The sequence below is a fragment of the Nicotiana attenuata genome, unplaced genomic scaffold (genome assembly GCF_001879085.1).
Source record: "Nicotiana attenuata strain UT unplaced genomic scaffold, NIATTr2, whole genome shotgun sequence".
Taxonomy (NCBI): Eukaryota; Viridiplantae; Streptophyta; class Magnoliopsida; order Solanales; family Solanaceae; genus Nicotiana; species Nicotiana attenuata.
In genome coordinates this window covers 342209-354006 of record NW_017670349.1, presented here as the reverse complement: position 1 = coordinate 354006, position 11798 = coordinate 342209, and positions in this window count along the sequence as shown.

Below are 11798 nucleotides of genomic sequence, written 5' to 3'. Positions count from 1 at the left end.
GGGGGGATAGGGTTGCACGCCACAACGAGTCTTATGGCTATATATATTTGGATCGGGTTGCACGCCGCAACGACCCTTATGGCTATATATATGTGGATCGGGTTGCAAGCCGCAATGGGCCTTATGGCTGTATGTGGATCGGGCTGCACGCCGCAACAGGTATAGTACATTGCTGAGTGATTGAGTGTGCTAAGTTTTGAGCATAGTGAAAGAGAATGCGAGACAGTGAGATTGAGTACTTTGAGAGTGTGAGCACATGAGTTCATCACTGAGATGCATTGCTTTTGACATGCATACTTAAGATACATGCATAGAGATGCATTTCCTTCTGCTACCCGGTTTTGGTGGCATTCATGACGCTACCTGTATCTTGACATGTAGGCATAGAGATGTACTTTCCTCATGCTATCTGAAAATGAAACATCGTATTTATTGTTTAAAGGTTTTTGGACAAATCACAGTTTTCAAACTTACTCGTATGCTTTGGGGTTTTGGGTGAAAGATCTGGGATTTACTATTACACTTGAAAAGCATGTCTATTTTTTCGTAACTTTGAACGAGTTGAGCATCTTACCTCTGAGTTATAGTATATAAGCTATATAAGATGTATATATAGTATAGTATAGTGTGTGTATATATATATATATATATATATATATATATATATATATATATATATATATATAGAGTATTGATTAAAAACAAAACGTCTCGACTTATATCAATCAATATGTTATAATTGATTCATCGACTTATTGTAATAGAGTTAATGAATTACATTCATNGTCGCTATTTCTAAAAAAAAATTAAATTACTTTTAATTCAATTTAAAACTATGTACATATGTAGTGTGTGTGTGTATATATATATATATATATAAAAGCTATATTCGATATAATTGAATATTCGATATATATATAGTATAATATAGTATGTAGTATATAAGCTATATATATATTCGATATTAAATATTGAATATTAAAATTTAGGATTTTAATTCAATTTAAAATTATGTACATATGTAGTATAGTGTGTATATATATATATATATATATATATATATATATATATATATATATATATATATATATATATATATATATATATATAAGCTATATTCGATAAAATATTGAATATTAAAATTTAGGATCTTAAATCAATTTAATATTATGTGTATATATATATATATATATATATATATATATATATATATATATATATATATATATGTATATTAGATAAATAGCAAGCCAATTATTATCAAAGCCTGGGCACCTATGTTCAATTTTAATAGTGAAGTTCTGCAAACGATCCCTCTATGGGTGAAACTGTCGAATTTGCCTCTGAGTTGCTGGGAAAGGGAGACACTAAGCAGAATTGGAAGTGGACTTGGAGTACCTATTTATGCAGATAAATGCACAACAAAAGTGGAAAGAATCTCATATGCTCGATTACTAGTGGAAATGGATGTTACTAGGCCCTTACCAAAGACTATTAAGGTCAAAGATCCGAAGGGACATGTTTATGACCAAGAGATAGTATATGACTGGGTACCAGAATACTTTCATACTTGCTACAGGCTGGGCATTCAAACAATCTGATCCAGAATAAGAAGGCACATGTAGGACAACAAAGAGATGGAGCTACAAAACCAAAACAACAATGGGTAAGACGAACAGGAAACAATCAAGGGAAATCGGGGCAGAATGCATCAGAAACACATGGGGGAAAGGGAAAAGGGAAACAGATTGAAGAAAAGCAAAATGACATAGAAGGAAAAAGCAAAGAATCTATTCCTAAAGGTGATCAATCACAAGGAGGCCAATGGCAAATAGTTGGAAACAAGTCATCTACAAAGGGGAGCTATAACAAAGGGCAGCAGAGTAACTTTGGTGAAGGAAAAACAACTCCTACTATACTAGCTGAGAGAGAGAAACCTGTGGAAGTGGTAAATGGTTTTGATCCTCTGAGTAGGCATAATATACTGCCCGAAGGAGAAGGGATGATAAGTAACACAAGAATGAGTGGAGGAAGACAATGGGGGGATGAAAGTGATACGCATCTGTTCATTACCACATGAAGCTAGCTACATGAAATGTGAGAGGTCTTAATAAGACCTACAAGCAAAAAGAGTTGAAGATAGTTATAAAGAATTATAATATAGTAATGATAGCAATAATAGAGTATAAAGTCAAAGAAATTAATGCTGTAGCAATCCTAAAGAAGATAGTAAATGGGTGGAGTTGGTGTCACAACTACAACCACAATAGGAGAGGCAGAATTTGGATAGCGTGGGACCAAAATGCTGTCAATTTTGATGTCGAGCAGACCGCAGAATAGTTTCTTCATGCTAGAGTTAAAGTGTGTAACTTGGGCATGGAGTTTCAGTTTACAGCTATATATGGCTTGCACAAAATACATGACAAGAGAGGGTTGTGGAATGGCTTAAGGAATATACAGAGGTCACAGCAGGGCCCTTGGCTTACCATGGGTGATTACAATGTAGTTTTACAGGTTAAAGATAGGAAGTATGGAAATCCTGTCACTGAGATAGAAACTAAGGATTTTAGTGACTTTCTCTTTGATACTGGAGTGACTGAAATGAAATTTGTAGGGAGAGAGTATTGGACAAATACACATATCCATAGCAAGATTGATAGAGCACTGGTAAACTCAAAATGGCGTATCAAATATCACCACTTGGAGGTCAACATCACGGATCCACATTTCTCAGACCATTCTCCCCTATGTATCAAGTTGGATGAAGAGATACAAAGAGGACCCAGGCCCTTTCGATTCCTTAATTGTTTAGCTGATTATGAGAATTTCCTTCAGACAGTGGCAGCAACTTGGAACCAAAGGACTAATGGAAGTGGTATAAATAAAGTCTGGCAGAAGCTGAAAACAGTTAAACAGGAGATGAAGTAATTGAATCGAGCTTTTGATGGGGTAAGTGAGAATGTGAGTCAACTAAGACAACAATTAGCAGACCTGCAAACTCAAATGAGGGGACCTAGGCATACATTATTTGATCAGAAAGGAGCACTTAGAGCAGAGTTAGAGAAATTGAGTAATATTGAGGAAAGCATTTTCCGTCAGAAAGCTCGAATACAATGGCTAAAATTAGGTGACTCAAACAATGCTTTTTTCTTTGCTAACATGAAGAATAGAATGGCACAAAACAAGATCAGGAGTTTAATAAATGCTAAGGGGAACATGGTGCAGGATTAAGAAGACATAAAAAGGGAAGTACTAGGTTCCTATGGAAAGTTACTGGGGTCTGCTGCTACCCAATTACCAGTTGTAAATCCCATGATTATGCAGGAAGGAAGAGTACTGAGCAGAGAACATCAAATAGGCCTCATTGCACCTGTAACTTCAGATGAAGTTGTCCAAGCTCTCAAAGACATAGATGACCTTAAAGAACCTGGCTGTGATGGATTCAATGCCTACTTCTTTAAAAAAGCTTGGCTGGTAGTAGGAAAAGAGATTACTTAAGCAGTGTTGGAATTCTTTGACACAGGGGTCATGTGCAAAACCATCAACTGCACTACCATAACACTCGTCCCAAAAGGTACAAAATCCAGTGAGAATCTCTAAGTTTAGGCCCATCTCTTGTTGTACGATATTGTACAAGATCATCTCAAAAATACCGATACGTAGAAAGCAAGATGTAATGGATGATGTTGTTGATCCGGGTCAGTCAGCCTTTGTACCAGGGAGAGTGACCACTGACAATATTATAATGAGTCATGAATTGGTAGAGGGATATGGAAGAAAAGGGGTATCATCGAGGTACATGTTGAAGATAGATATGAGAAAGGCATACGACTCAGTTGAGTGGTGTTTTACAGAACAGATCCTCACTCATCTTTACTTTCCTATTAAATTTGTACAATGGGTGATGGCATGTATAAGGTCAGTTTCATACTCAATCATCATAAATGGGTACCCTACTTCCCCTTTCCCTACAAAAAAAAGGATTGAGGCAAGGGAACCCGATGTCGCCCTTCCTGTTTGTATTAGCAATGGAGTACCTCACTAGAATCTTGAAGACACTAGAGAGGCAACCTGATTTCAATTATCATCCAAGTGTGAAAGACTGAACATTGTACAGTTGAGCTTTGCAAATGACCTATTGTTATTCAACAGAGGGGATGTAGTGTATGTAAAGATGGTGTTTAACTGTTTTCAAAAGTTCTCCTAAGCATCTGGTCTAGAGGCAAATATAGAAAAAAGCTTCATTTATTTTGGAGGAGTGCATGAGGAGGAGCAGAACAATATAATACAAGTGCTGGGATTTGCAAAAAGAGAAATGCCTTTTAGGTAACTAGGGGTTCCCTTGAGTACTAAAAGGACAACAGTTTTACAATACAAGCCACCTATTGATATGATTATTGGCAGAATCACCTCATGCACTTCGAAACTACTAAGTTATGCTGGTATAGTCCAGTTGATCAAGTCTGTCCTATTTTTGGTATAGGTGTTCTGGTCTTAGGTATTCATTTTGCCAAAGAAAGTGGTGAAGGCAATTGAATAACTGTGTAAGAAGTTTCTTTGGACAAGGATTGTAGACATGACAAAGAAAGCAATAATAGCATGGGACAAACTCTGTTATCCCAAGATAGCAGAAGGACTCAACTTCTTGGATGTGAGCACTTGGAACAAGGCTGCCATTTGTAAAATGTTATGGAATCTTTGTCAAAAGAAAGATAAGCTATGGGTCCAATGGATACACAAAACTACTATATAAAAGATGGAGCTGTTTGGAAAGCACGAGCAACAGAAGCTTCATGGGTGGTGAGAAAAATATTAAAGACTAAAGACACTTATACTAATTCAGGTTATATGGAGGATGATGTCAAATGCATGCAACAGTTATGTACGAAGATGATTTATAACAAATTGAGAGTGGAGTTTCAAAAGGTGGAATGGAGATGACTCATATGCAATAACCAAGGATCACCTAGATGGATTTTTATACTGTATCTGGCTTTGAACAATAGACTAGTCACGCGAGACAGATTGGCACAATGGAAGCAGATTGGGGATTAAGGTGTATACTTTGTAAAGCAGCACCGGAGACCATCGAACATTTATTTTTTGAATGCACAGTCTCAGCTGCTATATGGAAGAAGATTCTGCAATGGCATGGTTTGGCTAGGTAGCCTATGGCATGGCAAATAGAAAAGGAATGGGCTAAAAACCAGGGGAAAGGGAAAACTGCTGAAGCCCAAATTTACAGGATGGCACCCGTAGCAACTATCTATGCTATATGGATAGAAAGGAATATGAGAATGTTCCAAGGAAAGAGCAAAGAAATGATGAGTATAGTAAGGCACATTATCCAGGAGGTGTATTGTCGAAGCACCTCATGTGTTATATTACGGAAGAAGATGACTATGTTGAATTTTACCCTTAAATCTGTTTATAACATAGCAAAGCGATAAGGATAGAAGTATTAGAATGAGATGAAGTGTAACGACCCGGCCGATCGTTTCATGAGTTATAGCCCCATTTCCTCCATTTGTTCTTCTTTATGTGTTCTTCAACCATGTTTCATAATATTGTATTGGTTAGTTTGGGTTCGGAGTGGTTTTGGAGTGAATTGAGACACTTAGTCTCTTTTTAGTAGGCTTAAGTTGAAAAAGTCAACCCGATATTGCATTATGTGTAAATGATTTCGGATGGGAATTACGAGGGTTTAGTTAGCTTCGTTAGTTGATTTTGGACTTGGGAGCGCGTCCGGAATGTGATTTGGAGGTCCAAGGTAGGTTTAGGCTTGAATTGGCGAAATTGAAAATTTGGCGTTTCTCGGTCGGCAGCGGAAATTTTGATATCTCAGTCGGAATGAAATTTTGGAAATTGGAGTAGGTCTGTAGTGTCATTTGTGATGTGTGTGCAAAATTTCAAGTCATTTGGAGGTGATGTGAAAGGTTACAGCATCGTTTGCGGAATTCGAAAGTTTGGAAGTCCTTAGACTTGAATACGAGGGTGATTTGGTGTTTTTATGTTGTTTTGAGTGTTCCGAAGGTTTGAATAAGTTTGAATGGTGATATGCGACTTGTTGGTATTTTTGGTTGAGGTCCCGAGGGCCTCGGGATGAATTTGGATGGTTGATGAAGAATTGGAATTTAGTTGGTGCAGCTGAAGTTGCTGCTTCTGTTATTTCCGCACCTATGGATTGGGGACTGCAGGTGCGAGGTCGTAGATGCGAAAGGGAGGTCGCAGTGGTTTTGGCCAACTGGAGCTTGATCGTAGGTGCGAAGGTGATGTCGCACTTGCGAGCCCGCAGGTGCGAGGGGAGAGCCGCAAATGGTGGATAAGTGGAATCCACAGGTGCGCTTTTTGGACCGCAGATGCGGTAGCGCAGGTCCACGTATATTGACCGGAGGTGCGAGAGTTCTGGGCAGAAAGTATAAAAGCCATACTTCGTGAATTTTTGCCCATTCTTCACCATTGTTGGACGGGTTTTGAGCTTTGGGTAGTGGTTTTCAAGAGGAACCGAAGGTTATCAGTGGGGTAAGTTGCTTGAGCTTTATTACTTGTGTTTATGATGCTTTTTCTACAATTTAATCATGAAATTAGTGGGAATTTGGGGTGAAGTTGAAGGGGTTAGGGCTTGAGTTTTAGAGAGTTTTGATTGAGGATTGGAGGGACCATTTGAGGTCGGATTTTGATGATTTTGGTATGTATAGACTCGAGAGTGAAAGGCGTTTCTAGTTTTGTGATTTTTGTCGGATTCTAAGACGTGGGCCTGGGGCCGAGTTTGGGTGGATTTCGGGATTTTGGTATAATTTGATAATTTTTCGTATGAAATTGGTTCATTGGCCTATATTGATTGCATTGTTATTCTTTTGGGCAGACTCGGGACGTATGGAGGCCAATTCCAGAGGCAAGGGCATTGCGGAATACGGATTTGACCGGTTCGAGGTAAGTAATGATTGTAAATCTTGTCCTGAGGGTATGTAGCCCCGTATTACACATCGTTTCACTATTTTGAGGTGACGCACATGCTAGATAACGAGCGTGTGGGCGTGTACCATTGGGGATTGTGACTTGGTCCATCCTGTAGCAACTATTAAGTTTCGTATTTGACTGAAAACTACTTGATACTTATGTGTTTTAGAAAGAATTTCTATGATTTGGGCTGAATGCCATATTTGGTCCTCGTGCCAAGCTGTTTGGACCCTTAGGGGCCTTTTACTATTATTTTCTCACTGTTTTGACTTAAGATCTATACTCAGTCATGCTATGTTTTACTGATTTCATAACTCAGTCTTTGTTACTACGTTTTGATACATAAAATGATATTTTGGGCCTAGCACCCTATTTTACTGATAGCCCGAGTGGCTTGAGAGGTTTCCGATTGAGTGAGGCCGAGGGCTTGTGTTGTGAGGATATTATGGGATCGGGCTGTGCGCCGCAGCGTATTATTACTGATTTGTGATTTTGAGAGGCCGAGGGCCTGATTTATTATGCCACGAGGTGGCTTGTTATAGCGCTTCGACTGTAGGAGCCCCTCCGTAGTCTGCACACCTCCAGTGAGCGCAGGTACCCTGTGTGAGTGATATGATATTATGTCCGAGGGGCTGTTTACGAGTTACCTGTGAGGTTCGCCCGAGGGGCTGGTTCTAAGGGATGTTATGCCCGAGGGGCGGTTTACGATTCATGTTGCCCGAGGGGCTGTATACGAACAATGTTTTGTCCGAGGGGCTATTATGGTTTTTTATCATTTTTACTCTAAATTTGCATTGAGCTTCTCTTGAAACTGTTAAAAACCATATTCAAATGATTCTTACTGAAAAACTGGATTTTTAAACGAGAAGAATTTTGACTCATATACTGATTTTGAAAGCATGTTGACCCTCACATTACTCCCTGCACCTTGTGTGCAGATTCAGGGGTTGCTGGACGTGCTAACGAGCGCTGATCTTCATCCGCCGTGGATACTTGGAGTTGGCAAGGTAGCTGCATGGAGAATCGCAGCCTTGCCCTTCTCCCCCCATCTTCCTATAGATATTAGTAGTTGATTTCCAGACTATTTTTGTCTTGTTATGTTTCGGAACTATTGTAGTATTGCTCATGACTTAGTGACACACGAGGTCGGGCTTTATTTTTCGCGTTTTGGTTTTTGACTTTATACTCTTATGAGGATTTCAGCATGAGAAAGGTTGTAATTAAATTTTAATGAAATGTTGAACCATTTTGGGAATGCGTCGGCTAGCCTAGTTCCATGATAGGCGCCATTACGACCGGGTTGGTTCTGGGGTCCTGACATAAAGATGGAGGTTTGGGGCCATCTAACAAACTGCTATGGTTTTGTTTTGATCTGCTTGTATATATTTACTTGGTAAATAAAGAAATTTAATTACCAAAAAAATATTATTTATTTAAAAGCTCTTTATTATTCACACTGACACAAATATTATTAAATTTATATTTTAATTTGTATATAATCGTTTTTCTGACCGAATCGGTCGGAAATATTTAATTATAAGCTATTTCGGTCGGTTAATTAAATATATATAATTTTTGTTTTGGGCGGAAAATAAAAATTTCAAACTTTCCGACCGAAATCGGTCGGAAATTTGGAAAATATTAATATAAGCTATTTCCGTTGGTCAATTAAATATATATAATTTTTGTCATGGGCGGAAAATATAAATTTGGAACTTTCCGACCGAAATCGGTCGGAAATTTAGAAAGATATTATTAAAAAATTATTTTTGTACATTATATACAAGTATGACCTGGTGTTGGTCGAATATTGACCAATTTCCGATCGGAATTTTTATTTTTTTGCTGTGAGACTATTATTTTCGTTGTCAGAAAAACTTTGTTGACTTTTGCGACCAAATACACATATTTTCGACCGATTTCGGTCGGTTTTTTTTTCGACCGATTTCGGTCGGTATGGTTTGGACGAAAAATGCCAGTTTTTTAGTAGTGATGGTCCCTTCTATCTTTAGCGAGGTCTCGGGTTTGAGTTGTTGAAACAGAAAATTAATCCTAATAGAGAATGCTTCCTTCTTTAATGCATGAATCTTATACAACGTAAATCCGAATTATCAGGGTGCCAATGCTAATGTCGTGATAAAAAACCAAAAAAACACCGCAACAGATTTTCAGCATTCTCGAACCACATTTTCTTTCTATTTTTGGTTTGGTTTTGCATATAAGAACCATAAGCCATCCATTTTGAGGACATTTTGGTTGCTTAATCGTCACATAATCACGGGTGAAGGCAGAAGTCCATGCTAGTTTGGTTGAGTCCAAAAGTTTTTGCACAAATAATATATTTGTACAAAAATTCATTAAATAATATGTTAATTTAAAACCTTGATATAAACATTTGAAATAGTTGTTTTAAAATCCAAATCTATATAATTAAAATCCTAGCTTAGCCTATACGAAATATATAGGAATATATACTATTAACCATGAGTTTGGTTTTGAGTATATTATTTATTATGAAATAATTATTTATTTAATTTTAATAATGTTTTAAATAGATCATATATTCATCTGTGTTCTTCATTTATATAGCAGATAATTTAGTTTATAGAGTTTAGCTTATACACGGAAGATTAAATTATCGATTTTAATAAGCATAAAGTTTGAGTTCACAATCAACTGATGGAGTTGGACAAACCATCAGGAAGGATTGTCGCACAAGATTAATTATAATTTTTCTTGATAATGATAATTATTTAATTTTGATTTCTTGTGCTAGTACATTTTGTATGTATTGAATGGACTAAATAGATAAGTATTTTAACTGACTTAATGAAATAAATTCTCTAGCCATTAAATGTACTTATACTCTTGTTCTTGATAGAATTATTATTCTGTATAAATTATTATTATTTTAATTTATTAAAAGACGATTTTCTTTTATGGGTCTATATGCCTAGTATATTGGATACTAATAATATATATTGACCAAGTAATAGTTAGTTGATAGAATCCATCTCTCGGTTTAAAAATTGATGATACGCCTTTATGAAAACTTGTAAGTGTTCATGTGTAAATCCGCCTGGTGAATTTAATGTTCAACACATGAAATAAGTTAGGAGAAAGTCTAAAGAAAATAATTATTAAATTAAATTTTCAGTAATTTAATTTAATTAATTAGTATATGAATATTAACAAGAGGAGTAAATAAGATTGATGGGTGAATTTCAAAATTGAATCAAGGAATATAATTATGAATTCTTAGTGAAATAATTCATAATTTATTATGGTGGATATTAATTTAAAAAAATTAAAAATTAATTCTATAATAGGAAGCCTTGTTCATTAAATTCTATGGTTCATGTTGTGCCTAGATAATAGTAAATAAAGAAAATCCTTTTCATGGTAGAAAACAAAACCCAATAGGTTTGGAAAAGGGTTTTAATCTTTAAAACTTGTGCTATAAATACACCTGGTTTTCTACCTAGAGAAGGGACGAGAAGGTTGCCGAAATTTCAGCCATATTTTCCTAAGAATTTCGCCCACACGAAATTGTTATTTTCAGATATTATTAGGTAACAAAATAGAAGACCGTGGAATGTTCGAGGATCATGATCATGCGAGCGGTGGAGATTCCATTAAGACACTGTGAAACCGAAGGCTTACATAACTGAATAGTTGTGATCACGCTTCAAGACATAACCCGTAAAACTTCGTGTATGCTAGTTATTAGATTACATGTGATTTTAGTAATGATATTGCTTCCTCCGCTTATAATAATCTATCATGTATAATCTTCTTCTAAGAGTTCAGTCAGGTGTAACGACCCGGCCGATCATTTTGAGAATTAATGCTCCGATCCCCTATCAATTGCTTTCCCTCGTGTCTTTTTCTGCTATTGTGATTTTTCGGGATGGTTCATCTTGAGTTTCGGAGAATTTTGGGTCACTTAGTCCCTAAATGAGAGCTTAAGTCTTAAAATTTGGACCGTATCGGAGCAGTGTGAAGACGGCTCCCGAATGGAATTCCATCAATTCCGTTAGCTCCGTTGGGTGATTTCGGGCTTAGGGGTGTGTACGGATTGTGTTTTGGAGGTCAGTAGCTCATTTAGGCTTGAAACGGCGAAAGTTGAATTTTTGGAGTTTCAGGCCGATAGTGGAATTTTTTATATCGGGATCGGAATCCGATTCCAGAAATTCGAATAGGTCCGTAGTGTTGAATATTACTAGTGTGCAAAATTTGGGGTCAATCAGACATGGTTTAGTTGGTTTCGGCATCGGTTGTAAAATCTTGGAAACAAGTTCATTAGGTTTAGAATGGAGGGTGATTCATGGTTTTAGCGTTGTTTGATGTGATTTGACGGCTTGACTAAGTTCGTATAAGGTCTTAGGATTGGTTTGTATGTTTGGTTAAGGTCCCGGGGGGCCTCGGGTGAGTTTCAGATGATTAACATATTTGAATTTGGACTTGGGCAAATTTTGAAGTTGGCTGCTTCTGGTGTTTTCGCACCTACGGTGATAAGCCCGCAGGTGCAGCCCTATAGAAGCGAGGGAGGAGGTCACAGGTGCGGTTTGAGGCAAAAGGACCAGTGGTCGCAACTGCGACTCAAGAACCGCAGAAGTGGAGCCGCATCTGCAAAGAAATGAGTGCAGGTGCGGTGCTTGAGGAATTAATGAAATTTCGCATATGCAGAGTTGTAGCTGCAGAAGTGGGACCGCATGTGCGGTCCTGGGAGCGCAGATGCAGAAATCGCTGGGCAGAAAATATGATTTCGAGGGTTTGAAATTTCATAACACAAAATTTGATTTGGAGCTCGGTGGGAGGCGATTTCCTAAGGGATT